At 43.9% G+C, this 26,547-nt stretch overlaps 4 non-coding genes across 4 annotated transcripts; all 4 read right to left on the bottom strand.

The window, feature by feature from the left end:
- Positions 1-5,683: 5,683 nt before the first annotated feature.
- Positions 5,684-5,875, bottom strand: LOC142685302 (U2 spliceosomal RNA). The gene has a single exon (XR_012854804.1). It is a non-coding gene; the product is annotated as a U2 spliceosomal RNA (small nuclear RNA).
- Positions 5,876-12,661: 6,786 nt separating this feature from the next.
- Positions 12,662-12,852, bottom strand: LOC142685363 (U2 spliceosomal RNA). The gene has a single exon (XR_012854850.1). It is a non-coding gene; the product is annotated as a U2 spliceosomal RNA (small nuclear RNA).
- Positions 12,853-14,098: 1,246 nt separating this feature from the next.
- LOC142685292 (U2 spliceosomal RNA) lies at positions 14,099-14,289 on the bottom strand. The gene has a single exon (XR_012854796.1). It is a non-coding gene; the product is annotated as a U2 spliceosomal RNA (small nuclear RNA).
- A 6,080-nt stretch (positions 14,290-20,369) lies between these two features.
- On the bottom strand, positions 20,370-20,561 carry LOC142685318 (U2 spliceosomal RNA). Its single transcript, XR_012854813.1, has one exon. It is a non-coding gene; the product is annotated as a U2 spliceosomal RNA (small nuclear RNA).
- Between the last annotated feature and the right edge of the window lie 5,986 nt (positions 20,562-26,547).

The raw sequence follows: 26,547 nt of genomic DNA on the forward strand, positions 1-26,547 counted from the left end.
ACCTCAAATCTAACTAGCATTCTCCTCCTCTGCACATCTCTAACAGGCAATATATCATGCAACGCCATCCACACTATGTCCTTTTGTCTATTGGACATACCTCTCACGCCTAACTTCTTCCAAGTATCCACAACATCCTCTCCTCGCAAACCCACAATGTTACACACAACCTCATTCACACACAATCTTTTTAGCACAGCCTTCTTATCCAGAAACCCACCCATAGGCACTGCAATCAAATCATATTTCCTAATGAACCTTTCAATCACAACATACCATACCGGACATACATAAGCAACAGGCACAGTAGCATCTCTCTTAAACCAATTTAACCCATAAAGCATCCAACCGGCCATATACCTTACCATATACGCACTCTTATTTCCTTTTCCCAAGAGCCCCACCACTGTTTTAATATAATTTAACCCAAGAAAGACCTCCACATTCGGAAAACCCAAACCTCCATTCTCACAAGACTTATAAACATACTCACGCTTCAGCTTTTCCATTTTACTTCCCCACAGAAAGGTAAACACCATTTTCTCTGACTTTTTGATTTTCCTACTAGCGGAGGGAAAAATACTAGCCACAAAAACCAAAATAGGCAAAATCACTGTCTTAATTATCAACACCTTCCCTGATAAAGTCAGGTCTCTAAGTCTCCAAAAATTCAATTTCTTCTCAATCCTCTTGCCACATTCATCCCAGCTCTCATTCCCTCTCAAGTCCTCATTAAACTGTATCCCCAACACTTTTACTGCACCCACTTCATTCCTCACTCCCTCCATACTTACCCTCCTATCCCCAAAACACTTAAAGACACACTTATCCCAATTCACCTTAAAAGCTGATGCCCCACAAAAAAAATCCAACCATAATTTTGCTCTATTCAACCCAGCCATACAATCACTCATAACCACAACATCATCCATATAACCCAGAATTTTAACGTATTTACCTCCACTCCCTGGGATCAAAAAACCTTTCACCACTTTATCTTTTCTTACCAAACACATCAAACTTTCGATCACACAAATAAACAAAACTGGGGACATAGGACACCCCTGTCTTACCCCAGATCTCACACATACTTTTGAACTTAAATTACCATTCACCAACACTTCACTTGACACATCCCTATACAAACACTTCACACCTTCCAAAAACCTCACTGGGAAGCCCATCCTAACAAGTACAGCAAACATAAACACATGCGACACTCTATCAAACGCCTTTTCGAAATCTAACGCAAGCATCATACACTTCTGTTTCCTACTCATACAGTCCCCAATCAAATCTCTCAGCAAAACCAAATTATCAGACATACTCCTACCTGGCACAGCACAGACTTGGTCTTCACCCACAACCTTTCCTACCACCTCACGCATACGATTAGCCAAAATTTTACTAAAACATTTATAATCCACATTCAGCAATGAAATCGGTCTCCAATTACCCAAACACTTCTTATCCCCTTTCTTATAAATCAAAACAATCACACCCTCTTTCATAGACTCACACAAAACCCCCTTATCCCATATAAACTTACATACTTCCACCAAATCCAACCCTATTATCTCCCAGGCCTTCACATAAAATTCCACAGGAATACCATCTTTACCAGGTGTTTTATTTTTCCCCGCACTCATTATCAGTTTCTTTACTTCTTCAGACGTTACATCCTCATTCAACCCCACACAATCCTCCTCTCTAAGAACATTTTCCAAACCATTCAAAGCTTCATCCATCAACCCGATATCAATCCACTTTTTGCCATATAGTTCTGAATAAAACGATTCCACCACTTTTAACACATCCATACCCACTATACGCTCCCCCTTCGCATTAACAATTTCATCCATATCATCTTTCTTACCACACATTTTCTTGAAAAAAAACCTTGTGCATTTTTCATTTTTATCTAAGTACTCCACTTTAGACCTAAAAATAATCTCCTTTCCCTTTCTTTCCAAAACTTGCTTTAACTCGTTCCTTGCCTCCTCTAGCAAATCACTCAAATCAATTCCCTTCTCACCCATCTTCCGCAACCATTCTATCCTAATATTCAATTCCTTATACTGGTTACGTTTCCTAGCAGCCTGCTTGTATCCCCATCTCACAAAAAATTTTTTAATCTGCCCTTTCATCCAATCCCACCATTTAAGCACATCCACAAAACTATCTTTTTCTCCCTTCCACACATCATACTTTCGTTTGAACTCATCCATCACTTCAACATCCTCCAATAATCTAGTATTCAACTTCCACACCCCTTTCCCAAAACAAAGTTTACTACTTACCTCCACCCATACCCGTAAACATACATGGTCTGAAAAAGGTACCTCATTCTGAACCATCTTATTACACACTAAACCCTTAGATATGCAAATACGATCAATTCTTGACTCAATACCCCCTCTATCTGATTTATATGTTGGCGGTGGTGGTTTACCCAATGACAATTCGGCTGCATCTATAAAAGAAAAATCAGATATAAGTTGGTTAAGCTTTTTCCCAGTTACATCCAGACCATCCCCATCAAAAGAACAATTAAAGTCTCCCAAAAAAAAAGGTAGGAATCCTTCCAGGTAAGAACAAACTTAGCTTTTCCAACAACGCCAGCCTTTTTGCTCTATCTATAGGACAATAAGTATTCACCACCCTAACCCTAACTCCCCTGCAACATACCACTGCAATTACACATCTACCTGTTTCCACCACTGTATAACTCTCCAGATCCATACCCATATTTCCTAATAGGATCCCCACCCCATCATTCTTATTGGAACTAGATCCTGACCAGACATACTGCCCATATGGCCAATCCCCCTCCCCCAGTGACTCAGATATACCACACTCTTGCAGGCATATGATCTCTGCCCCAAGATTCCTAACATAGTCCAGCACAACAGCACGTCTAGGCTTTGATGTAATTTGCCTAACATTCAAGGATAAGACATTAAGTGTAATTTTGGGGTCCATATTTTGATCTTTTTCCGTAGGTATCCACCAATACCCCACTGTTTAATCAGCCTACACCTCCTGGTGGCTGACAACCGGACACAAAGATAGCTTTGTCCACGTCTTCTCCTAAAAAAGGAAAGTCCTCAGGAAAATGAGAAATGGGGTAGACTCCCCTATCCGGGCTCACTCCATCTTCACTCAGAGGAGACAACATGGTGCGAAGTCTCTTAGAAGATGAACCTCCTTCCTCCTCCTCAGAAGGCCTCACAAGTGCAGTTGAAAAGTCCCCTTGACCACCTTCACCTTGTTGGTCCACCAGAATTCCTTCCCAGGAAAAGACAGGTGATTTGGATAAAGAACCATCCACCTCCCCATCACCTCTTAACCCAGTCAGGTCATCAGAGGGGTGAGGCAGGTCTTTCTCAACAGGTGCTACCTCCATTTCATCAGCCAGCGTATTTCCAGACCGATTTAACTCAGGGAGAGTCCCATCAGACACCTGGGCAGGCACTGACTCCTCAGTTCCCGGGGCAGCTGGGCCCTGAATCACATTAGACCTCATACTGCCAGGTTCACCTGCAACTACTTCCGCCAGAGTCCTAACCCTTCTGTTTTTAGCACGCTCTGGACAGTCTTTAAAGGCATGACCCACAATGCTGCACATGTTACACACAATTGGGTTTTTGCAATCCTTGGCCAGGTGACCGTCCTGATTACATTTGTTACATGTAACACCTTCTTGCGTACAGTCTTCATGAACATGGCCATATCTTTTACATTTCCTGCAAAACACAGGAGGCTGGGGAAAAAATAAGTAGCCTTTGTCCCGGCCGATGGCAAAATTCCTGGGAGGGTATTTCACACCCAGAGGCCCTGAAGGATCCTCCTCAAATCTCACAAAGAATTTATGCTTCCCTGTCCAGAGGGATTCAGCATTTAACACCTGGTGAGAATAGCTGACGTAAGAGCAGTACTTCTTTAAGAAGGAAGTAATATCATCCACCATCACATAAGGATTGTACATCAAAACAACCAGTGGAACATCGTTGTTATATAAAACGGTGAAGATAAGTCCATCCAACCCAGGGTTTTGCAAGTTAGCATTAATTGCGGCATACAAGTTGTAACAAGCATTCAAACTTTTAAGAACCAAAGTGAAGCGATTACCTCTGGGATCTTGAAGACAAAGGATGTCGTTCCTACTCACGTTGAGGGTCTTGAAAATGACTTCATTCACCAGGTGTTTCAATGAAAAAAGGTCCTTCTTGTTCACGGGTACGTCAATGCCAAATCCATTCTTGATCCGGGTTTCCCCGATCCCAGCGTATCGAAGCCTAGCTCCCATGATCGCTCGACAGTTGATCACCCAGCCTACCCCCTTATAGCAGCAGTTGGCTTAAGCCACCGAAGTGGCGATGCCAAAAGGCCAAGGGCATGACATGCTGACCTCCTCTTGACACGGGATCGTGCCAAAAGGCCGAGAAGCGATAACCCGAACGGGCCGCGCGTTGCCCGAGCCTGCCCGATACTGCTGTTCAGCCCTTGCAGCGATTCAGCCTACTTCTAGGCAATTCCATGGGGCCCTGCAGGCTCACACACTCACAGCTACACGGGAGGTGAATAAAGGCCGGAGAGAAAGCCAGACAGAATTTGCTTCTTTTGCTTGCACCACAATGCAGTGCTGAAAGAGGAGGAATCTACATAAAAACGCCTTCCTGGCAACGCCCAAATGCCCTGCTGCCATGCAGATAAACACTGGCAGCGGCAGCCAGTGCATGCCCACAGCCACCCCTTGTTCCTTCACACCTTGTATCAGCTGTAATCCAGTCCAGTCCAGTGCTGCCTGCTGAGCAGCACTGACCAACACTGCCTGGGCCCAGGCTTTTATCTCTGAGGCCCCATTATGATGTCAGAAAGCTGGCTCTGGCTCCTCAGGGCTCCACTATGACACGTGCAAAGTTCCGTCTGAACTTTATATAAGACGGTGCGGCTCAGTCAGTCACTCAGTGTTGCCTGAGAGGGCAACACTGCAACAGCCGGTCGCCAGGCTGTCTTTTTTTGCACAGCTAGTTGCCTCCAGGAGGCCACAAGAGGGAGACAAGGGACTGCAAAATGGAAAATAATCATCCACCAACTTTACAGACAACTTCTCCTTGCTCCTACAACCTCCATCCTTGCACAGTTTGTTATTCTTCTAGGTAACATAGTAACAAATCCAAATTGCTGCTCTCTTTGTAGGCAAGCAAGGCTTTGTTGCAACTGCAATTCTTACTCCTTCTTGAAATGTAGGGACGACAGTACATTCCATCACATCCATCTAGTGTACACAGGTAGGTCCATTGTGGCGGGCGGGCGGCTTTAATGGCTGTTTGCTGTTCCCCTACGCCACTCCACTATTTGACTGTGGTGCTGCATCAATCAGTGGCTGGCTCAGGTGCAGCTCTTTAACTTACCTAAAAGGGAGGGCGGAGAGAAGACAAGGAAGGTGAATGAGCTGTTCCAATGTGAAATGCCGGAAACACAGACACACAGACGACACAAAACAAGAGGTGGCAATGTATTCATTAATTGCATTTAATCAATTAGCTTATTATCACTCATGCATTGTCCAACAGGTGTTGAAATAATGGGATTAAAAGGGGAGATCCCTTCAGAAAGACAGAAACAATGGCAAACACAAAAAACACTTTTGGAATCTGATTTTAGTCAACACATAAGGAAAGGGTGCACCGGTCCTGGAAATACTGCAATACCAGGTCAATGCGTGGAGTGGACAGAGCAAGCTCTATTTCCATCTCCCTGTTCTAAAAATCCATTTAATATATGGTCCCCAGATAGGGGACGTATCAGATATTAAACTGATAAGAACAGATAAGGTTTCAACAAAGTTTTTTATTGGCAAAAATAATATATTTTACAGACTTTTTTTTTTAAAAATTGAAACCACAAGATAAAATCAATGGCATAATACATGAATATTCATACATTTAAATGAATACAAAAGTAATAATAATAAGACCAGTAATACAGATGTTATAATAAAAGTACAGAACAATAGCAGGATAAAATTTATACAGGGCATAAAAGACATAAAAGAATAAAACCATTTTTATTTACAATGTTATAGTATTCCACATTTGCAAACACCACATGGATGTTGCTTCTTTTACCCCTAGCTGCTTTTTGTCCCTAAGATAATAAATATACATTTCACTTAGGGCATATTTCACACAATTTTTAACGTCAATAAAATCATGTTTAAAAAGCAGAATGTTCCTAACCTTCCAGATGGCATTCTTAAAACAGTTTAAAATGATCCAACAGACCATTTGCTGTTTAAAACTTGGGCAGTTAAAAAGACCATAAAACACGTATTCAAATTTAAGATCTTTAAGACCGCAGGCCCATTTCAGCAATGGGCCTGCCTTCCTCCAAACCTCCTGTGCATATGGGCAGTTCCAAAACAGGTGCATTACCGTCTCGTCGTCACCACACCTGCCTCTCGGGCACTTGGCTCTCGCCACCAGTCCTCGCCTATGCTGGAATTCACGAGTAGGGAGGCACTGGTGAACGATTGCCCAGGCAAGGTCCTTGTGCACATTTGCCATAAATTTCCCGAAAACGTTCCGCCACACCACCTTGGACCTTGCCTGTGAGAAATTTGAAACTGCCAGTGTATCCTCCTGCCGCCTACAGGAGAGTGACACTTTTTTCTGGTCCCCCAATATGTCAGGCTCCAATTCTTGGAGACCTAGGAGCCTGACAGTTTTTTCGAGCACCGCATATTGTTTTGGGGGACACAGAAGCACAGGAGAATTCAAAGGGACACGAAACCATCGTTTAAAAATCATGCCCGTAGCGTACTTTAAAAAGTAGCTAAAAATACCATCAGAATTATACATTTTAAAACAGAAGCAAAAGTATTTAATGTAAAAGAAGTTAAAAAGGTTAGGAACATCTCTCCCGCCATTGTCCTTACATCTGTACATAAAATCACGTTTTAGTTTTTCCATTTTGGAACCCCATAAAAACATAAAACAGATCCTGGTCACTTTTTTAATATATAAAATTGTTGGAGGGAAAACCATAGCTACATAAAGCATTATGGGTAATAAAACAGATTTAATTATTAAAACTTTTCCCTCCATGGTGAGATTTCTCAAATTCCACATTAAAACCTTTTTTTCCATTTTGGCAATTACTGAATCCCAATTGGGTCTCCCATCGTTTTCTTGATTAAAAACAATTCCTAAAATTTTTATCTGATCCTGCTGCATGTTAACTCCTGGTGTCACAGAGGAATCCCATACACCAGTATAAAAACAGTCACATTTATCAACGTTTAATTTAAAACCAGAGGCTTCACAAAAAAAAACGGTGTTCCTCAATGCCCTTCTCATAGAAGCGGCGTCTGGGCATAGGATGGTGGCGTCATCCATATAGCCTAGGATTTTTACCTGGTTCCCCCTTCCTCCAGGTATGGGCACGCCTCTGATGACTTTATCATCTCTTATTAGGGTGAACAGAGGTTCTATGGCACAAATAAAAAGGAGCGGAGACAACGGGCACCCCTGTTTCACCCCTGATAAAAGAGGAACACCTTTAGTTAAAAATCCGTTGATAGAAATTTGGCTAAAACAGGATCGATATAAAAGCTTAATACGTGTTAAAATAATTTCAGGAACAGCCATCTTTTTAAGAACCATAAAAAGATATTCATGGGAGACCCGGTCAAAAGCCTTCTCGAAATCTAAGGATAAAATAGCAAGACTTTGACCCCTTTCTTTAAAATACCAAATGATGTCACGTAAAATATTCAGGGACTCAGTAATTGACCTCCCAGGCACCCCACATACCTGGTTTGGATGGATTAATTTATGAATAAAAGGTTTAAAACGGATTGTTATTAGTTTAGCTAAAATTTTACAATCAACGTTTAAAAGAGTAATAGGGCGCCAGTTTTTTAACTGGTCCTTCTCACCTTTTTTAAAAATTAAGGACACAATCCCCCTCCTCCAGGAAGGGGGCAGCTCTTCAGTAATAAAGACTTCCTTATACAATAAAAACATGTCATTCTTTAAAATTTCCCAAAAAGCATGATAAAATTCGATGGGCAGACCATCTTCCCCAGGAGCTTTCCCATTAGAAAAACTTTTAAAAGCAAATAAAAGTTCCTCCAAGGTAATATTACGGGATAAAACTTCCTGGTCTAAAATATCTAGCTTGGCATCAAGGGAATTAAGAACATGTTCTAAAAAGGAAGGATCAATATTTTTCTTGTTAAAAAGAGATTGGTAGAAATTAAAAGCAGAATTTAAAATGCCGACCATAGTGGTTTCTCCTTCAAGGTTTAAAATGACATCTCGTTTATCCATTACCTTTTTGAAGAAGAACCGGGAACACTTCTCGCCATCCTCGAGGTACTTTACATGTGAATTAAAAATTATTTGTTTCCCTTTCTCTTCTATGGCATGTTTTATTTCAGCTTTAAGATTTAAGATATCATCATCAACATCCATACCAATCTCCTTCAATTTAAAAAGTACATGTAAACGTTTATTAAGAACATAAAACCATTGTTTTTTCTCTTTTGCTTTCTTCTTACCTGCTCGAATAAAAAAAGCTCTGATTTTGGGTTTAATGCCCTCCCACCAGTGTAGCATAGGCTGACTGGGCGCTCTATGGGACTGCCAACACTGGTAGGTCCGCACAAACTCCTCTTTAATGATGGGGTCCTCCAGGAGTGTGGTGTTTAGTCTCCAGGGACCCCTACAAGCTTTTTGCTCTCCCTCTAGCTCCAGGTGCACCGAAAGGAGCTTGTGATCAGATAAAATATTTGTTAAAAGCAAACATTTTTTGGGAATAAAACTATTAGAAGTGAAAATAAAATCAATTCTGGAGCTCACTCTTCCATTGGACCAGGTGGGGCCTGGGTCCGCAGGCAAGAGTTCCCTCCAGCAATCTTTCAATTTAAAATCACCAATAAAATTCTTGAGCAGGTAAGAAGTACGGTCAATTTTTCGATTAAAATCCCCACCCTGCCGGTGTTCTCCATCTCGTACACAGTTAAAATCACCACCCACCAGCAGGGGGGTAGACCCAACACAAAACAATGGTAAAATCTCTAATAGTTCTGCCCTCTCCTGTTTGGTAGGAGGGGCATAAACGTTTAAAACACGAATTAAAATTCCATTAAAAAGCAAATGTATTAAAATAGCTCTGCCGGGCATGATTTCAGTCACTGTTTGGATGGAGATAAAACAACCTCGGCAGAGCAATCCAACCCCCGCAGAGCGACAGTCATTTCCACCAGACCAGACTGAGGGGCCTAGTTTCCAGTCCATCTTTAAATCTTGATATTCCAAGTCATTAGGGATTCCACATTCTTGAAGCAGGCAAAGGTCAAAGTCCACAGTCTCTAAAAATGAAAATAAAGCAGTCCTGCGGACAGGGCTCTTTAGGGACCTCACATTTAGTGAGGCGACTTTGATAGGAACCAACATAGTCTTAGTTGAGGTCAGAGTCCGAACCAGAAGAGTCGTACTCGGAAATCAGCTGCGAGTCTGGACCCCCTTTTTGAGGGGTCAGTAAATTTTGGATGTTGGTAGGGTCAGAGCCAGATACGTGGGCGGCTCCAACCCCCACACTGCTCTCATCCGAACTCCGATAGGCAGCTTTCCTCCGAACTCCGGACTCCTCTTCCTCTCGCTGTCTCTTTGCAGAATGGCTCCTATCCATCTCCTCGAAGTCGCTCTCACCTATCTCTGGCCCCTGGCTGAAGATATCGCTGATGTCCTTACTGGGCAGCTGCACAGGGGCCTGTGAGGTCCCATCACTCTTGGCAACCTTTGCCTGCTTACGGGGAGCCTTCATCGCAAGCCCCTCCACAACCGCAGTGGAGGAACTTTGCTCCGACCCCCCCGTTGACCGGTAATGGTCAAAACGAGGCTCCAATCCAGCATATTTTAGGGTTTTCTTAATGGAGCCCTCGTCTGACACAGAGTGTCTCCGCTCCATGCCCACACTCTTGGGACAGGCGTCAGGTCCTACTGCAGAACCTACGGAGCCACGACGCCTGTCGCTAACCACTGCCTCAACAGGGTCCACTGCAGGCGGAGCAGAGGACCTGTTTGCAGAGGTGCCGGTCAACTTATGTCCAGCAGAGTCAGAATTCCTCCTGCTCTGCCTGGACCCGGTGGAATCCCTATGGCCGTCCCTCGAGGCTGACATCGGTGGGCCCCCCGATGGAGCTGTGAAGGACTTTGGCCTGGACCCCTCAGTCGTCAATGCTCGTTTTGGGGCATTACCAGCGGCGTCTGCACATGTTGCAAACTGCCGCTCTGGCCCTGGTCTGGGTGGCCCAGATTTCGCTCTGCGGGGGCAATCTTTAAAAGCATGCCCAGTCATGCCGCACAGATTGCACAACACCTCGGAACTGCATTTTGCCGCTACGTGTCCAACCTGGCCACACCTGTTACACTGCACCACATGGGGCCGGTCACAATGTTCTCTGGTGTGGCCATATCTCAAGCAGTTCCGGCAGGCTATTGGCATCTGGGGGTAAAATAGGAATCCTCGATTCTTCCCAATGGCAAAGTTCTGGGGTGGGTGATGTAAGCCTCCAATGCCATTGGGATCCTGGCGGAACTTCACCCAATATTTTCTTTTGCCATTCCAGAAGCTCTGGGTGTTCAAGATTTTATGTGAGAAGCGGACCTCCCTGCAGTAACGACTGAGGAAGGTTTCAATGTCACACTCTGAGACAAATGGACTGAACATGCACATCACGAGCGGGACTTCTTCCTCCCCGTAGAGGAATAAAAAGTTCAGTCCATTTAGCCGCTCCTCACTCTGGTCCGCATCAGACAATCTTTTGTGCATGTTGTCGCAACATGCCGCGGCCGTAAAGGATACGGTGTACCGACCGCGGCTTTCCTGGTCGTTGAGACACAGGATGTCCGCCCGCTTGAGCCCCAGGAAGTCCAGCAGAATCACCTCCACAATGAAGCGAAGGTTCTTCCGCTGGCGATGGCCTTCTTCCACCTCGATGCGGACGGACTGGCGCAACCGGGTGTCCCCGGATGCAAATCCAAATGTAAATGGCATTTTCAGTGCCTGGGGGCTAAGCCTGTCCCTTATAGCAGCAAGGGCTCAGATTCCACAATTAAGTGGAACCCTCCCCCAAGGCCAAGGATTAGGGTACCCCAGACACCTACGAAGCCCGATAAACGCCCTCGGAACGCTCTTAGAAAAACGCCTCAAGACCGGTTGACCTCTTGGGTAAGGCGCGATCGCAACTCGTTGTCCGGGGGCTAAGCCCACTCCCCAAATAGCAGCAAGGGGGTGAAGTCTCTCTGTGAAAAGAGACGATCCCCCAAGGCCAAGGAGCAGGGTACCCCGGACACCTCCCAACAAAACCAGATGCAGAAATACTACACCTGATCTTGCCAAAAGGCCGAGAAGCGATAACCCGAACGGGCCGCGCGTTGCCCGAGCCTGCCCGATACTGCTGTTCAGCCCTTGCAGCGATTCAGCCTACTTCTAGGCAATTCCATGGGGCCCTGCAGGCTCACACACTCACAGCTACACGGGAGGTGAATAAAGGCCGGAGAGGAAGCCAGACAGGATTTGCTTCTTTTGCTTGCACCACAATGCAGTGCTGAAAGAGGAGGAATCTACATAAAAACGCCTTCCTGGCAACGCCCAAATGCCCTGCTGCCATGCAGATAAACACTGGCAGCGGCAGCCAGTGCATGCCCACAGCCACCCCTTGTTCCTTCACACCTTGTATCAGCTGTAATCCAGTCCAGTCCAGTGCTGCCTGCTGAGCAGCACTGACCAACACTGCCTGGGCCCAGGCTTTTATCTCTGAGGCCCCATTATGATGTCAGAAAGCTGGCTCTGGCTCCTCAGGGCTCCACTATGACACGTGCAAAGTTCCGTCTGAACTTTATATAAGACGGTGCGGCTCAGTCAGTCACTCAGTGTTGCCTGAGAGGGCAACACTGCAACAGCCGGCCGCCAGGCTGTCTTTTTTTGCACAGCTAGTTGCCTCCAGGAGGCCACAAGAGGGAGACAAGGGACTGCAAAATGGAAAATAAGCATCCAACAACTTTACAGACAACTTCTCCTTGCTCCTGCAACCTCCATCCTTGCACAGTTTGTTATTCTTCTAGGTAACATAGTAACAAATCCAAATTGCTGCTCTCTTTGTAGGCAAGCAAGGCTTTGTTGCAACTGCAATTCTTACTCCTTCTTGAAATGTAGGGACGACAGTACATTCCATCACATCCATCTAGTGTACACAGGTAGGTCCATTGTGGCGAGCGGGCGGCTTTAATGGCTGTTTGCTGTTCCCCTACTCCACTCCACTATTTGACTGTGGTGCTGCATCAATCAGTGGCTGGCTCAGGTGCAGCTCTTTAACTTACCTAAAAGGGAGGGCGGAGAGAAGACAAGGAAGGTGAATGAGCTGTTCCAATGTGAAATGCCGGAAACACAGACACACAGACGACACAAAACAAGAGGTGGCAATGTATTCATTAATTGCATTTAATCAATTAGCTCATTATCACTCATGCATTGTCCAACAGGTGTTGAAATAATGGGATTAAAAGGGGAGATCCCTTCAGAAAGACAGAAACAATGGCAAACACAAAAAACACTTTTGGAATCTGATTTTAGTCAACACATAAGGAAAGGGTGCACCGGTCCTGGAAATACTGCAATACCAGGTCAATGCGTGGAGTGGACAGAGCAAGCTCTATTTCCATCTCCCTGTTCTAAAAATCCATTTAATATATGGTCCCCAGATAGGGGACGTATCAGATATTAAACTGATAAGAACAGATACTACACTTGATCTTAGCCAAAAGGCCGAGAAGCGATAACCCGAACGGGCTGCGCGTTGCCCGAGCCTGCCCGATACTGCTGTTCAGCCCTTGCAGCGATTCAGCCTACTTCTAGGCAATTCCATGGGGCCCTGCAGGCTCACACACTCACAGCTACACGGGAGGTGAATAAAGGCCGGAGAGGAAGCCAGACAGGATTTGCTTCTTTTGCTTGCACCACAATGCAGTGCTGAAAGAGGAGGAATCTACATAAAAACGCCTTCCTGGCAACGCCCAAATGCCCTGCTGCCATGCAGATAAACACTGGCAGCGGCAGCCAGTGCATGCCCACAGCCACCCCTTGTTCCTTCACACCTTGCATCAGCTGTAATCCAGTCCAGTCCAGTGCTGCCTGCTGAGCAGCACTGACCAACACTGCCTGGGCCCAGGCTTTTATCTCTGAGGCCCCATTATGATGTCAGAAAGCTGGCTCTGGCTCCTCAGGGCTCCACTATGACACGTGCAAAGTTCCGTCTGAACTTTATATAAGACGGTGCGGCTCAGTCAGTCACTCAGTGTTGCCTGAGAGGGCAACACTGCAACAGCCGGCCGCCAGGCTGTCTTTTTTTGCACAGCTAGTTTCCTCCAGGAGGCCACAAGAGGGAGACAAGGGACTGCAAAATGGAAAATAAGCATCCACCAACTTTACAGACAACTTCTCCTTGCTCCTACAACCTCCATCCTTGCACAGTTTGTTATTCTTCTAGGTAACATAGTAACAAATCCAAATTGCTGCTCTCTTTGTAGGCAAGCAAGGCTTTGTTGCAACTGCAATTCTTACTCCTTCTTGAAATGTAGGGACGACAGTACATTCCATCACATCCATCTAGTGTACACAGGTAGGTCCATTGTGGCGGGCGGGCGGGCGAGCGGGCGGGCGGCTTTAATGGCTGTTTGCTGTTCCCCTACTCCACTCCACTATTTGACTGTGGTGCTGCATCAATCAGTCGCTGGCTCAGGTGCAGCTCTTTAACTTACCTAAAAGGGAGGGCGGAGAGAAGACAAGGAAGGTGAATGAGCTGTTCCAATGTGAAATGCCGGAAACACAGACACACAGACGACACAAAACAAGAGGTGGCAATGTATTCATTAATTGCATTTAATCAATTAGCTCATTATCACTCATGCATTGTCCAACAGGTGTTGAAATAATGGGATTAAAAGGGGAGATCCCTTCAGAAAGACAGAAACAATGGCAAACACAAAAAACACTTTTGGAATCTGATTTTAGTCAACACATAAGGAAAGGGTGCACCGGTCCTGGAAATACTGCAATACCAGGTCAATGCGTGGAGTGGACAGAGCAAGCTCTATTTCCATCTCCCTGTTCTAAAAATCCATTTAATATATGGTCCCCAGATAGGGGACGTATCAGATATTAAACTGATAAGAACAGATTTTTTACTTTTTTATTGAATTATTCAGAAAATACAATACATTATATCAGAAGAATTTTTCAAAACATGAACAACAGATAAGAACAAGGAACATCAAAGTCCTGACATCAGAAAAGCAACTTAATCTTGCAGAAGCATATTCCATAGATGAATATTCCAAAGGCTTTTTGCTTTCCTCAGTCCCAACCTTTTTTTGTCCAGGAGATAAAAAACGTACATCTCACTAAGAGCCAACTTAATACAGTCCTTCTCTGTAATTGAATCACGTTTAAAAAGCAAGATGTTTCTAACTTTCCACAAAGCCATCTTTATACAATTTACAGTAATCCATAGAACTCGACTCTTTTCACTTGTCGGGACATTAAAAACACCATATAGTATTACTTCATGATTCAAAACATTAAGATCGGATACAAATTTCAACAGAGAACCAATATAACGCCAAACATTTTGAGCATAAAAACAATTCCAAAATAAATGTAGAACTGTCTCATCATTAAAACATCCTGCTCTCGTACATTTTGCAGTTCTAACTAGCCTTCTCTTATGTTGAAAATCTCGGGTAGGTAAACATTTGTGTACAATTTGCCATGCTAAGTCCTTGAGTTCATTTGACAGGAAAGCCATATTGGTCATTCTCCATATTTTTTGAGTCCTTTCAACAGAATAATTTAAAACCATTGATAGTTGTTCATTCTTCCTAACTTCCAAATTTAATTTTCTTGTATTACTTAAAACATTTGCATCAAAACCACTAATATCATACATATGAATAATTCTTTCTAAAATAGCATAATGAATTGGGGGAACATATAGAACAGGCGATGTTAAAGACAAGGTTATCCATTTTCTTTTCCTAAAAATATGACCAGCAGCATATCTTAGAAAATACGACCAATAACTATGACCGTGTAGGCCATTAAAACACATAGAAAAGAATTTCACATATAAAAACCTCTTAATGTTTGGTACATCTTTACCTCCCAATTTCTTTGCTGTAAACATAACCTCTCTTTTAATTTTATCCATTTTTGAACTCCATATAAAATGAAAACAAATCTTATTTAAAAACTTTAAAGTGCATTCTTTCGGTGGGAAAACCATGCTTAGATATAACATTATAGGTAAAAGCAGAGATTTCATAATAAGTATCTTCCCCTCAATAGTTAATTTTCTCATTTTCCAAAAACTAATCTTCTTTTGTACTTTCTCTTTCACTATAGACCAACTTTCTTCTCCATTATTTCCACTATCAAAGATAATCCCTAAAATCTTGATCTTATTATATTGCACTTGTACTTCTGTATTGCACCATTCCCCTATTGCAAAGCAATCACATTTCTCTTTGTTTAATCTAAAGGCAGAACCCTCACAAAAGTATTCAGTTTGCCTTATTGCACGTTTCAAGGATGATTCATTTGTGCAAAAAATGTTAACATCGTCCATATAGGCTATAGTTTTGACACTTTGTCCTCCACTCCCAGGAATTGGCACACCTTTAATAATCTTATCTTTCCTTAAAAGGGTTAAAAGTGGCTCTATTGTACATATAAAAAGTATCGGGGAAAGCGGGCATCCTTGTTTAACTCCTGATTGCAAAAACACTTCTTGAGACAGAAAACCATTTACTAAAATACGACTAACACAATTTTTATATAAAAGCGCAATTCTTTCAATAATAAAATCAGGAAAGCACATTCTTTTTAAGACCATCAATAAAAATTCATGCGAGACCCTATCATAGGCCTTTTGAAAATCTAAAGATAAAATCGCCATTCTCTGTTTGCATTGTTTCTGATACCATAAAACGTCTCTGATAAGATTAAGATGATCACTTACTTTCCTCCCTGGCACTCCACATACCTGGTCACTGTGAATTACTTTGGAGATCACTTTTTTCATCCTATTTACTAAGACCTTTGCTAACACTTTGTAATCCACATTTAATAAGGTTATAGGTCTCCAGTTCTCCAATTTTGTCCTATCACCTTTCTTAAAAATCAGAGTAACTACTCCATCACGCCAGGAGGCCGGCAAAATTTTACATAAAAAAGCGTTTTTAAAAACACTTATAAGATCATCTTTTAAAATAGACCAGAAGCATAAGTAAAACTCCACGGGTAATCCGTCAGAGCCTGGTGTTTTCCCCTTAGAGAAACTTTTAAACACACTCAACAGTTCTGGTACACTCACACTCTCACATAGACTTTCCTGATCAGAATTCTCGAGTTTTAAATCCATAGCATTTAAAAGGTCTTCCGTAAAAGAATGGTCAATTGTTTTTTTATTAAAAAGATCCTGATAAAACTTCTGCGCTTCTACTAAAATCTCGTCATTTGTCTTCTTACCTTCCATCTCGACAATCATTCCTTTATTTTCCACCACTTTTTTAAAGAAAAACCTTGAACATTTCTCATCATTTTCTAAACATTGCACTTTTGCATTAAAAATCACCTCCTTACCTTTTGCACTTATCGCATTCTTGATATCACTTTTTGTCATTGCAATAACATCATCCATTTCTAGACCCTCTTGTTTTAACCTGTAATACGTCTGCATTTTTGTGTTCAATACTTTAAACCACTGTTTTTTTTCCCTGGCCTTTTGCATCCCTTTCCTAATAAAAAACTGTTTTATCCATTTCTTTACCTCCTCCCACCATGCCAGAATACTCTCGTATTTAGACTGACCCAACCTCCATTTTTTATATACAAGAATAAACTCATTTTTAATTTGCATATCTTCCAGCAATGTAGTATTGAGTTTCCAGACTCCTCTTCCTTTCTCCAGGCCAGGTAAAGTGACATGTGCATACAACAATTTATGATCTGAGAATATGTTAGATAAAAGAGAAATATTATTCAATTTAACACTATCTGATATTAAAACAAAATCTATTCTAGATTTACAGACATTATTCTCCCAAGTATATCCAGGGTCATTGGGATGTAAACTCTTCCACATATCAGAGAGATTAAAATCTATTGTAAAATTTTTAAGTTGTTTCTCTGTTTTATCCGTTCTCACATGTACACTTCTACTCTCACGCTGTTCACCACTCATATTACAATTAAAATCACCAGCCATTAGAATCGGTGTTGGGCCTGGGATAAAAACTTGCATATCATTAAGCAAATCAGCCCTTTCTTGTTTCTCAGGTGAAGCATATACATTTATCAACTTGATCTCTAACCCATTATACTTGCCATTCACCTGTAGAGCTCTCCCAGGAACAATCTCAAAATATGACAATATTTGTATATCTGAACCTCTAAATAAAACCCCAACACCCGAATTTTTATTTATGTTATCTCCAGACCAGACTGATGGCCCAATAGTCCAGTCCTTCCGGATATCACTGTAATTTGGGCTGTGATCAATTGCACATTCCTGTAAAAAATAAATAGAACAGTCCACAGACTCCAAATACTTAAACAAAGCAGCCCTCCGAGTGGGGCTCTTCAAACTTCTCACATTAAGTGAGGCATATTTTAAAGATGCCATCTAATAGATGATTTTATCAGCTGGAGCTCGAACTTTCGGATATAAAGCCCAATAGTGACTCTGGACTTACAAAATCCTCAATATTGAAAGGATCAGACGCTGACATTAGTGGTATTAGAGGCCTTGACATTAACTGACATGTATCAATTTCTTCTGCACTCATCTTTGAGGGTCTTTTAACTCCCAGGGGTTGCTCCTCCCCGTCTTTTTTGCCTTTCTTGCGTTTTGTTTCCCTTGAGGCGACTTCCATGGCTTCCTCACTTGATCTGGGCTTTCCATCAGCTACAGCCTCAGCAGGGAGTGCCCTCCCCACCTCAGCTGCAGCAGCAGAGTGCCCCACAAGCTCCACCCCGGTCTTGATTTTCACTGTTGGCTTCTCTGCAAGTAGTTTTGGCTGCTCAGGTTGATTACTCCCCCCTGGGTCCGCAGCAGGGAGCCCAACCTGGACAGCGCCACTCCTTCCAGCCACTCGATCAGCCCAAGATCTGGACGTACGCATACTGCAGTACTTAAAGGCATGACCTTCTTCTCCACAAACATTGCAGACCATTGTGCTGCAGTCCTTAGACAGATGACCTTCTTTATTACAGCGACCACAAAAGACAGCCGGACTTTCACAACCATCTGCAGTGTGGCCAAATTTCTTACACTTCCTGCAAAACAGAGGCATCTCTGGGTAAAAGAGATATCCCTTGTCACGCCCAATGGAAAAGTTTGATGGTGGATGACACAGTCCCCCAACACCACCTGGATCTCCAGCCAATTTAACAAAAAACTTGTGTTTGCCAGTCCACAAATCTTCCGAGTTCATGACCTTATGCGAATATTTTATGCTAATGCAGTATTTTCTCAGAAACAAAGCAATGTCCTCCACAGGCACAAAAGGGTTATACATACATACCACCAAAGGCACATCCCCACCAGAATAAAGAATGGTTACGGTCAGTCCATCGAGCTCCGGGTTCTCTTTGCAGGTCTTGAGTACCTCAAATAAATTTTGGCAGGCAGAAATAGAATCCAAGGTCAAAATGTAGGCTCCTTTCCTGGAATCCCTCAGGCAAACGATGGTCTCCTTCTTCACCAACAAGATCTTGTAAAGGATTTCTCTCACGAAGTAAGGTAACTGGAACCGATCCACCTTGCTCTCCTCCACTTCAAATCGAAAGGAAAAACGAATCCGCGCTTCGCCGGCTGAAATATAACGGATGATCACACCCATGATGATCGATCGCCTTTTCGGTCTTGTTCGTAGTCTTCCCCCTATAGCAGCAGGTGGCTTAAGACAGCAAGCTGCCGATGCCACAAGGCCGAAGGAAGAGCGTACTCCCAAGGTCCCCCTAGCTAAACCACTTGAGCTTAGCCAGAAGGCCGAGAAGCGATAACCCGAACGGGCCGCGCGTTGCCCGAGCCTGCCCGATACTGCTGTTCAGCCCTTGCAGCGATTCAGCCTACTTCTAGGCAATTCCATGGGGCCCTGCAGGCTCACACACTCACAGCTACACGGGAGGTGAATAAAGGCCGGAGAGGAAGCCAGACAGGATTTGCTTCTTTTGCTTGCACCACAATGCAGTGCTGAAAGAGGAGGAATCTACATAAAAACGCCTTCCTGGCAACGCCCAAATGCCCTGCTGCCATGCAGATAAACACTGGCAGCGGCAGCCAGTGCATGCCCACAGCCACCCCTTGTTCCTTCACACCTTGTATCAGCTGTAATCCAGTCCAGTCCAGTGCTGCCTGCTGAGCAGCACTGACCAACACTGCCTGGGCCCAGGCTTTTATCTCTGAGGCCCCATTATGATGTCAGAAAGCTGGCTCTGGCTCCTCAGGGCTCCACTATGACACGTGCAAAGTTCCGTCTGAACTTTATATAAGACGGTGCGGCTCAGTCAGTCACTCAGTGTTGCCTGAGAGGGCAACACTGCAACAGCCGGCCGCCAGGCTGTCTTTTTTTGCACAGCTAGTTGCCTCCAGGAGGCCACAAGAGGGAGACAAGGGACTGCAAAATGGAAAATAAGCATCCACCAACTTTACAGACAACTTCTCCTTGCTCCTACAACCTCCATCCTTGCACAGTTTGTTATTCTTCTAGGTAACATAGTAACAAATCCAAATTGCTGCTCTCTTTGTAGGCAAGCAAGGCTTTGTTGCAACTGCAATTCTTACTCCTTCTTGAAATGTAGGGACGACAGTACATTCCATCACATCCATCTAGTGTACACAGGTAGGTCCATTGTGGCGGGCGGGCGGGCGGCTTTAATGGCTGTTTGCTGTTCCCCTACTCCACTCCACTATTTGACTGTGGTGCTGCATCAATCAGTGGCTCGCTCAGGTGCAGCTCTTTAACTTACCTAAAAGGGAGGGCGGAGAGAAGACAAGGAAGGTGAATGAGCTGTTCCAATGTGAAATGCCGGAAACACAGACACACAGACGACACAAAACAAGAGGTGGCAATGTATTCATTAATTGCATTTAATCAATTAGCTCATTATCACTCATGCATTGTCCAACAGGTGTTGAAATAATGGGATTAAAAGGGGAGATCCCTTCAGAAAGACAGAAACAATGGCAAACACAAAAAACACTTTTGGAATCTGATTTTAGTCAACACATAAGGAAAGGGTGCACCGGTCCTGGAAATACTGCAATACCAGGTAAATGTGTGGAGTGGACAGAGCAAGCTCTATTTCCATCTCCCTGTTCTAAAAATCCATTTAATATATGGTCCCCAGATAGGGGACGTATCAGATATTAAACTGATAAGAACAGATAAGGTTTCAACAAAGTTTTTTATTGGCAAAAATAATATATTTTACAGACTTTTTTTTAAATTGAAACCACAAGATAAAATCAATAGCATAATACATGAATATTCATACATTTAAATGAATACAAAAGCAATAATAATAAGACCAGTAATACAGATGTTATAATAAAAGTACAGAACAATAGCAGGATAAAATTTATACAGGGCATAAAAGACATAAAAGAATAAAACCATTTTTATTTACAATGTTATGGTATTCCACATTTGCAAACACCACATGGATGTTGCTTCTTTTACCCCTAGCTGCTTTTTGTCCCTAAGATAATAAATATACATTTCACTTAGGGCATATTTCACACAATTTTTAACGTCAATAAAATCGTGTTTAAAAAGCAGAATGTTCCTAACCTTCCAGATGGCATTCTTAAAACAGTTTAAAATGATCCAACAGACCATTTGCTGTTTAAAACTTGGGCAGTTAAAAAGACCATAAAACACGTATTCAAATTTAAGATCTTTAAGACCGCAGGCCCATTTCAGCAATGGGCCTACCTTCCTCCAAACCTCCTGTGCATATGGGCAGTTCCAAAACAGGTGCATTACCGTCTCGTCGTCACCACACCTGTCTCTCGGGCACTTGGCTCTCGCCACCAGTCCTCGCCTATGCTGGAATTCACGGGTAGGGAGGCACTGGTGAACGATTGCCCAGGCAAGGTCCTTGTGCACATTTGCCATAAATTTCCCGAAAACGTTTCGCCACACCACCTTGGACCTTGCCTGTGAGAAATTTGAAACTGCCAGTGTATCCTCCTGCCGCCTACAGGAGAGTGACACTTTTTTCTGGTCCCCCAATATGTCAGGCTCCAATTCTTGGAGACCTAGGAGCCTGACAGTTTTTTCGAGCACCGCATATTGTTTTGGGGGACACAGAAGCACAGGAGAATTCAAAGGGACACGAAACCATCGTTTAAAAATCATGCCCGTAGCGTACTTTAAAAAGTAGCTAAAAATACCATCAGAATTATACATTTTAAAACAAAAGCAAAAGTATTTAATGTAAAAGAAGTAAAAAAGGTTAGGAACATCTCTCCCGCCATTGTCCTTACATCTGTACATAAAATCCCGTTTTAGTTTTTCCATTTTGGAACCCCATAAAAACATAAAACAGATCCTGGTCACTTTTTTAATATATAAAATTGTTGGAGGGAAAACCATAGCTACATAGAGCATTATGGGTAATAAAACAGATTTAATTATTAAAACTTTTCCCTCCATGGTGAGATTTCTCAAATTCCACATTAAAACCTTTTTTTCCATTTTGGCAATTACTGAATCCCAATTGGGTCTCCCATCGTTTTCTTGATTAAAAACAATTCCTAAAATTTTTATCTGATCCTGCTGCATGTTAACTCCTGGTGTCACAGAGGAATCCCATACACCAGTATAAAAACAGTCACACTTATCAACGTTTAATTTAAAACCAGAGGCTTCACAAAAAAAGCCGGTGTTCCTCAATGCCCTTCTCATAGAAGCGGCGTCTGGGCATAGGACGGTGGCGTCATCCATATAGCCTAGGATTTTTACCTGGTTCCCCCTTCCTCCAGGTATGGGCACGCCTCTGATGACTTTATCATCTCTTATTAGGGTGAACAGAGGTTCTATGGCACAAATAAAAAGGAGCGGAGACAACGGGCACCCCTGTTTCACCCCTGATAAAAGAGGAACACCTTTAGTTAAAAATCCGTTGATAGAAATTTGGCTAAAACAGGATCGATATAAAAGCTTAATACGTGTTAAAATAATTTCAGGAACAGCCATCTTTTTAAGAACCATAAAAAGATATTCATGGGAGACCCGGTCAAAAGCCTTCTCGAAATCTAAGGATAAAATAGCAAGGCTTTGACCCCTTTCTTTAAAATACCAAATGATGTCACGTAAAATATTCAGGGACTCAGTAATTGACCTCCCAGGTACCCCACATACCTGGTTTGGATGGATTAATTTATGAATAAAAGGTTTAAAACGGATTGCTATTAGTTTAGCTAAAATTTTACAATCAACGTTTAAAAGAGTAATAGGACGCCAGTTTTTTAACTGGTCCTTCTCACCTTTTTTAAAAATTAAGGACACAATCCCCCTCCTCCAGGAAGGGGGCAGCTCTTCAGTAATAAAAACTTCCTTATACAATAAAAACATGTCATTCTTTAAAATTTCCCAAAAAGCATGATAAAATTCGATGGGCAGACCATCTTCCCCAGGAGCTTTCCCATTAGAAAAACTTTTAAAAGCAAATAAAAGTTCCTCCAAGGTAATATTACGGGATAAAACTACCTGGTCTAAAATATCTAGCTTGGCATCAAGGGAATTAAGAACATGTTCTAAAAAGGAAGGATCAATATTTTTCTTGTTAAAAAGAGATTGGTAGAAATTAAAAGCAGAATTTAAAATGCCGACCATAGTGGTTTCTCCTTCAAGGTTTAAAATGACATCTCGTTTATCCATTACCTTTTTGAAGAAGAACCGGGAACACTTCTCGCCATCCTCGAGGTACTTTACATGTGAATTAAAAATTATTTGTTTCCCTTTCTCTTCTATGGCATGTTTTATTTCAGCTTTAAGATTTAAGATATCATCATCAACATCCATACCAATCTCCTTCAATTTAAAAAGTACATGTAAACGTTTATTAAGAACATAAAACCATTGTTTTTTCTCTTTTGCTTTCTTCTTACCTGCTCGAATAAAAAAAGCTCTGATTTTGGGTTTAATGCCCTCCCACCAGTGTAGCATATGCTGACTGGGCGCTCTATGGGACTGCCAACACTGGTAGGTCCGCACAAACTCCTCTTTAATGATGGGGTCCTCCAGGAGTGTAGTGTTTAGTCTCCAGGGACCCCTACAAGCTTTTTGCTCTCCCTCTAGCTCCAGGTGCACCGAAAGGAGCTTGTGATCAGATAAAATATTTGTTAAAAGCAAACATTTTTTGGGAATAAAACTATTAGAAGTGAAAATAAAATCAATTCTGGAGCTCACTCTTCCATTGGACCAGGTGGGGCCTGGGTCCGCAGGCAAGAGTTCCCTCCAGCAATCTTTCAATTTAAAATCACCAATAAAATTCTTGAGCAGGTAAGAAGTACGGTCAATTTTTCGATTAAAATCCCCACCCTGCCGGTGTTCTCCATCTCGTACACAGTTAAAATCACCACCCACCAGCAGGGGGGTAGACCCAACACAAAACAATGGTAAAATCTCTAATAGTTCTGCCCTCTCCTGTTTGGTAGGAGGGGCATAAACGTTTAAAACACGAATTAAAATTCCATTAAAAAGCAAATGTATTAAAATAGCTCTGCCGGGCATGATTTCAGTCACTGTTTGGATGGAGATAAAACGACCTCGGCAGAGCAATCCAACCCCCGCAGAGCGACAGTCATTTCCACCAGACCAGACTGAGGGGCCTAGTTTCCAGTCCATCTTTAGATCTTGATATTCCAAGTCATTAGGGATTCCACATTCTTGAAGCAGGCAAAGGTCAAAGTCCACAGTCTCTAAAAATGAAAATAAAGCAGTCCTGCGAACAGGGCCCTTTAGGGACCTCACATTTAGTGAGGCGACTTTGATAGGAACCAACATAGTCTCAGTTGAGGTCAGAGTCCGAACCAGAAGAGTCGTACTCGGAGATCAGCTGCGAATCTGGACCCCCTTTTTGAGGGGTCAATAAATCTTGAATGTTGGTAGGGTCAGAGCCAGATACGTGGGCGGCTCCAACCCCCACACTGCTCTCATCCGAACTCCGATAGGCAGCTTTCCTCCGAACTCCGGACTCCTCTTCCTCTCGCTGTCTCTTTGCAGAATGGCTCCTATCCATCTCCTCGAAGTCGCTCTCACCCATCTCTGGCCCCTGGCTGAAGATATTGCTGATGTCTTTACTTGGCAGCTGCACAGGGGCCTGTGAGGTCCCATCACTTTTGGCAACCTTTGCCTGCTTACGGGGAGCCTTCATCGCAAGCCCCTCCACAACCGCAGTGGAGGAACTTTGCTCCGACCCCCCCGTTGACCGGAAATGGTCAAAACGAGGCTCCAATCCAGCATGTTTTGGGGTTTTCTTAATGGAGCCCTCGTTTGACACAGAGTGTCTCCGCTCCATGCCCACACTCTTGGGACAGGCGTCGGGTCCTACTGCAGAACCTACGGAGGCACGACGCCTGTCGCTAACCACTGCCTCAACAGGGTCCACCGCAGGCGGAGCAGAGGACCTGTTTGCAGAGGTGCCGGTCAACTTATGTCCAGCAGAGTCAGAATTCCTCCTGCTCTGCCTGGACCCGGTGGAATCCCTATGGCCGTCCCTCGAGGCTGACATCGGTGGGCCCCCCGATGGAGCTGTGAAGGACTTTGGCCTGGACCCCTCAGTCGTCAATGCTCGTTTTGGGGCATTACCAGCAGCGTCTGCACATGTTGCAAACTGCCGCTCTGGCCCTGGTCTGGGTGGCCCAGATTTCGCTCTGCGGGGGCAGTCTTTAAAAGCATGCCCAGTCATGCCGCACAGATTGCACAACACCTCGGAACTGCATTTTGCCGCCACGTGTCCAACCTGGCCACACCTATTACACTGCACCACATGGGGCCGGTCACAATGTTCTCTGGTGTGGCCATATCTCAAGCAGTTCCGGCAGGCTATTGGCATCTGGGGGTAAAATAAGAATCCTCGATTCTTCCCAATGGCAAAGTTCTGGGGTGGGTGATGTAAGCCTCCAATGCCATTGGGATCCTGGCGGAACTTCACCCAATATTTCCTTTTGCCATTCCAGAAGCTCTGGGTGTTCAAGATTTTGTGTGAGAAGCGGACCTCCCTGCAGTAACGACTGAGGAAGGTTTCAATGTCACACTCTGAGACAAATGGACTGAACATGCACATCACGAGCGGGACTTCTTCCTCCCCGTAGAGGAATAAAAAGTTCAGTCCATTTAGCCGCTCCTCACTCTGGTCCGCATCAGATAGTCTCTTGTGCATATTCTCGCAACATGCCGCGGCCGTAAAGGAGATGGTGTACCGACCGCGGCTTTCCTGGTCATTGAGACACAGGATGTCCGCCCGCTTGAGCCCCAGGAAGTCCAGCAGAATCACCTCCACAATGAAGCGAAGGTTCTTCCGCTGACGATGGCCTTCTTCCACCTCAATGCGGACGGACTGGCGCAACCGGGTGTCCCCGGATGCGAAACCAAATGTGAATGGCATTTTCAGTGCCTGGGGGCTAAGCCTGTCCCTTATAGCAGCAAGGGCTCAGATTCCACAATTAAGTGGAACCCTCCCCCAAGGCCAAGGATTAGGGTACCCCAGACACCTACGAAGCCCGATAAACGCCCTCGGAACGCTCTTAGGAAAACGCCTCAAGGTCGGTTGACCTTTTGGGTAAGGCGCGATCGCAACTCGTTGTCCGGGGGCTAAGCCCACTCCCCAAATAGCAGCAAGGGGGTGAAGTCTCTCTGTGAAAAGAGACGATCCCCCAAGGCCAAGGAGCAGGGTACCCCGGACACCTCCCAACAAAACCAGATGCAGAAATACTACACCTGATCTTGCCAAAAGGCCGAGAAGCGATAACCCGAACGGGCCGCGCGTTGCCCGAGCCTGCCTGATACTGCTGTTCAGCCCTTGCAGTGATTCAGCCTACTTCTAGGCAATTCCATGGGGCCCTGCAGGCTCACACACTCACAGCTACACGGGAGGTGAATAAAGGCTGGAGAGGAAGCCAGACAGGATTTGCTTCTTTTGCTTGCACCACAATGCAGTGCTGAAAGAGGAGGAATCTACATAAAAACGCCTTCCTGGCAACGCCCAAATGCCCTGCTGCCATGCAGATAAACACTGGCAGCGGCAGCCAGTGCATGCCCACAGCCACCCCTTGTTCCTTCACACCTTGTATCAGCTGTAATCCAGTCCAGTCCAGTGCTGCCTGCTGAGCAGCACTGACCAACACTGCCTGGGCCCAGGCTTTTATCTCTGAGGCCCCATTATGATGTCAGAAAGCTGGCT

This window comes from Rhinoderma darwinii (genome assembly GCF_050947455.1).
Source record: "Rhinoderma darwinii isolate aRhiDar2 chromosome 5 unlocalized genomic scaffold, aRhiDar2.hap1 SUPER_5_unloc_13, whole genome shotgun sequence".
NCBI lineage: Eukaryota > Metazoa > Chordata > Amphibia > Anura > Rhinodermatidae > Rhinoderma > Rhinoderma darwinii.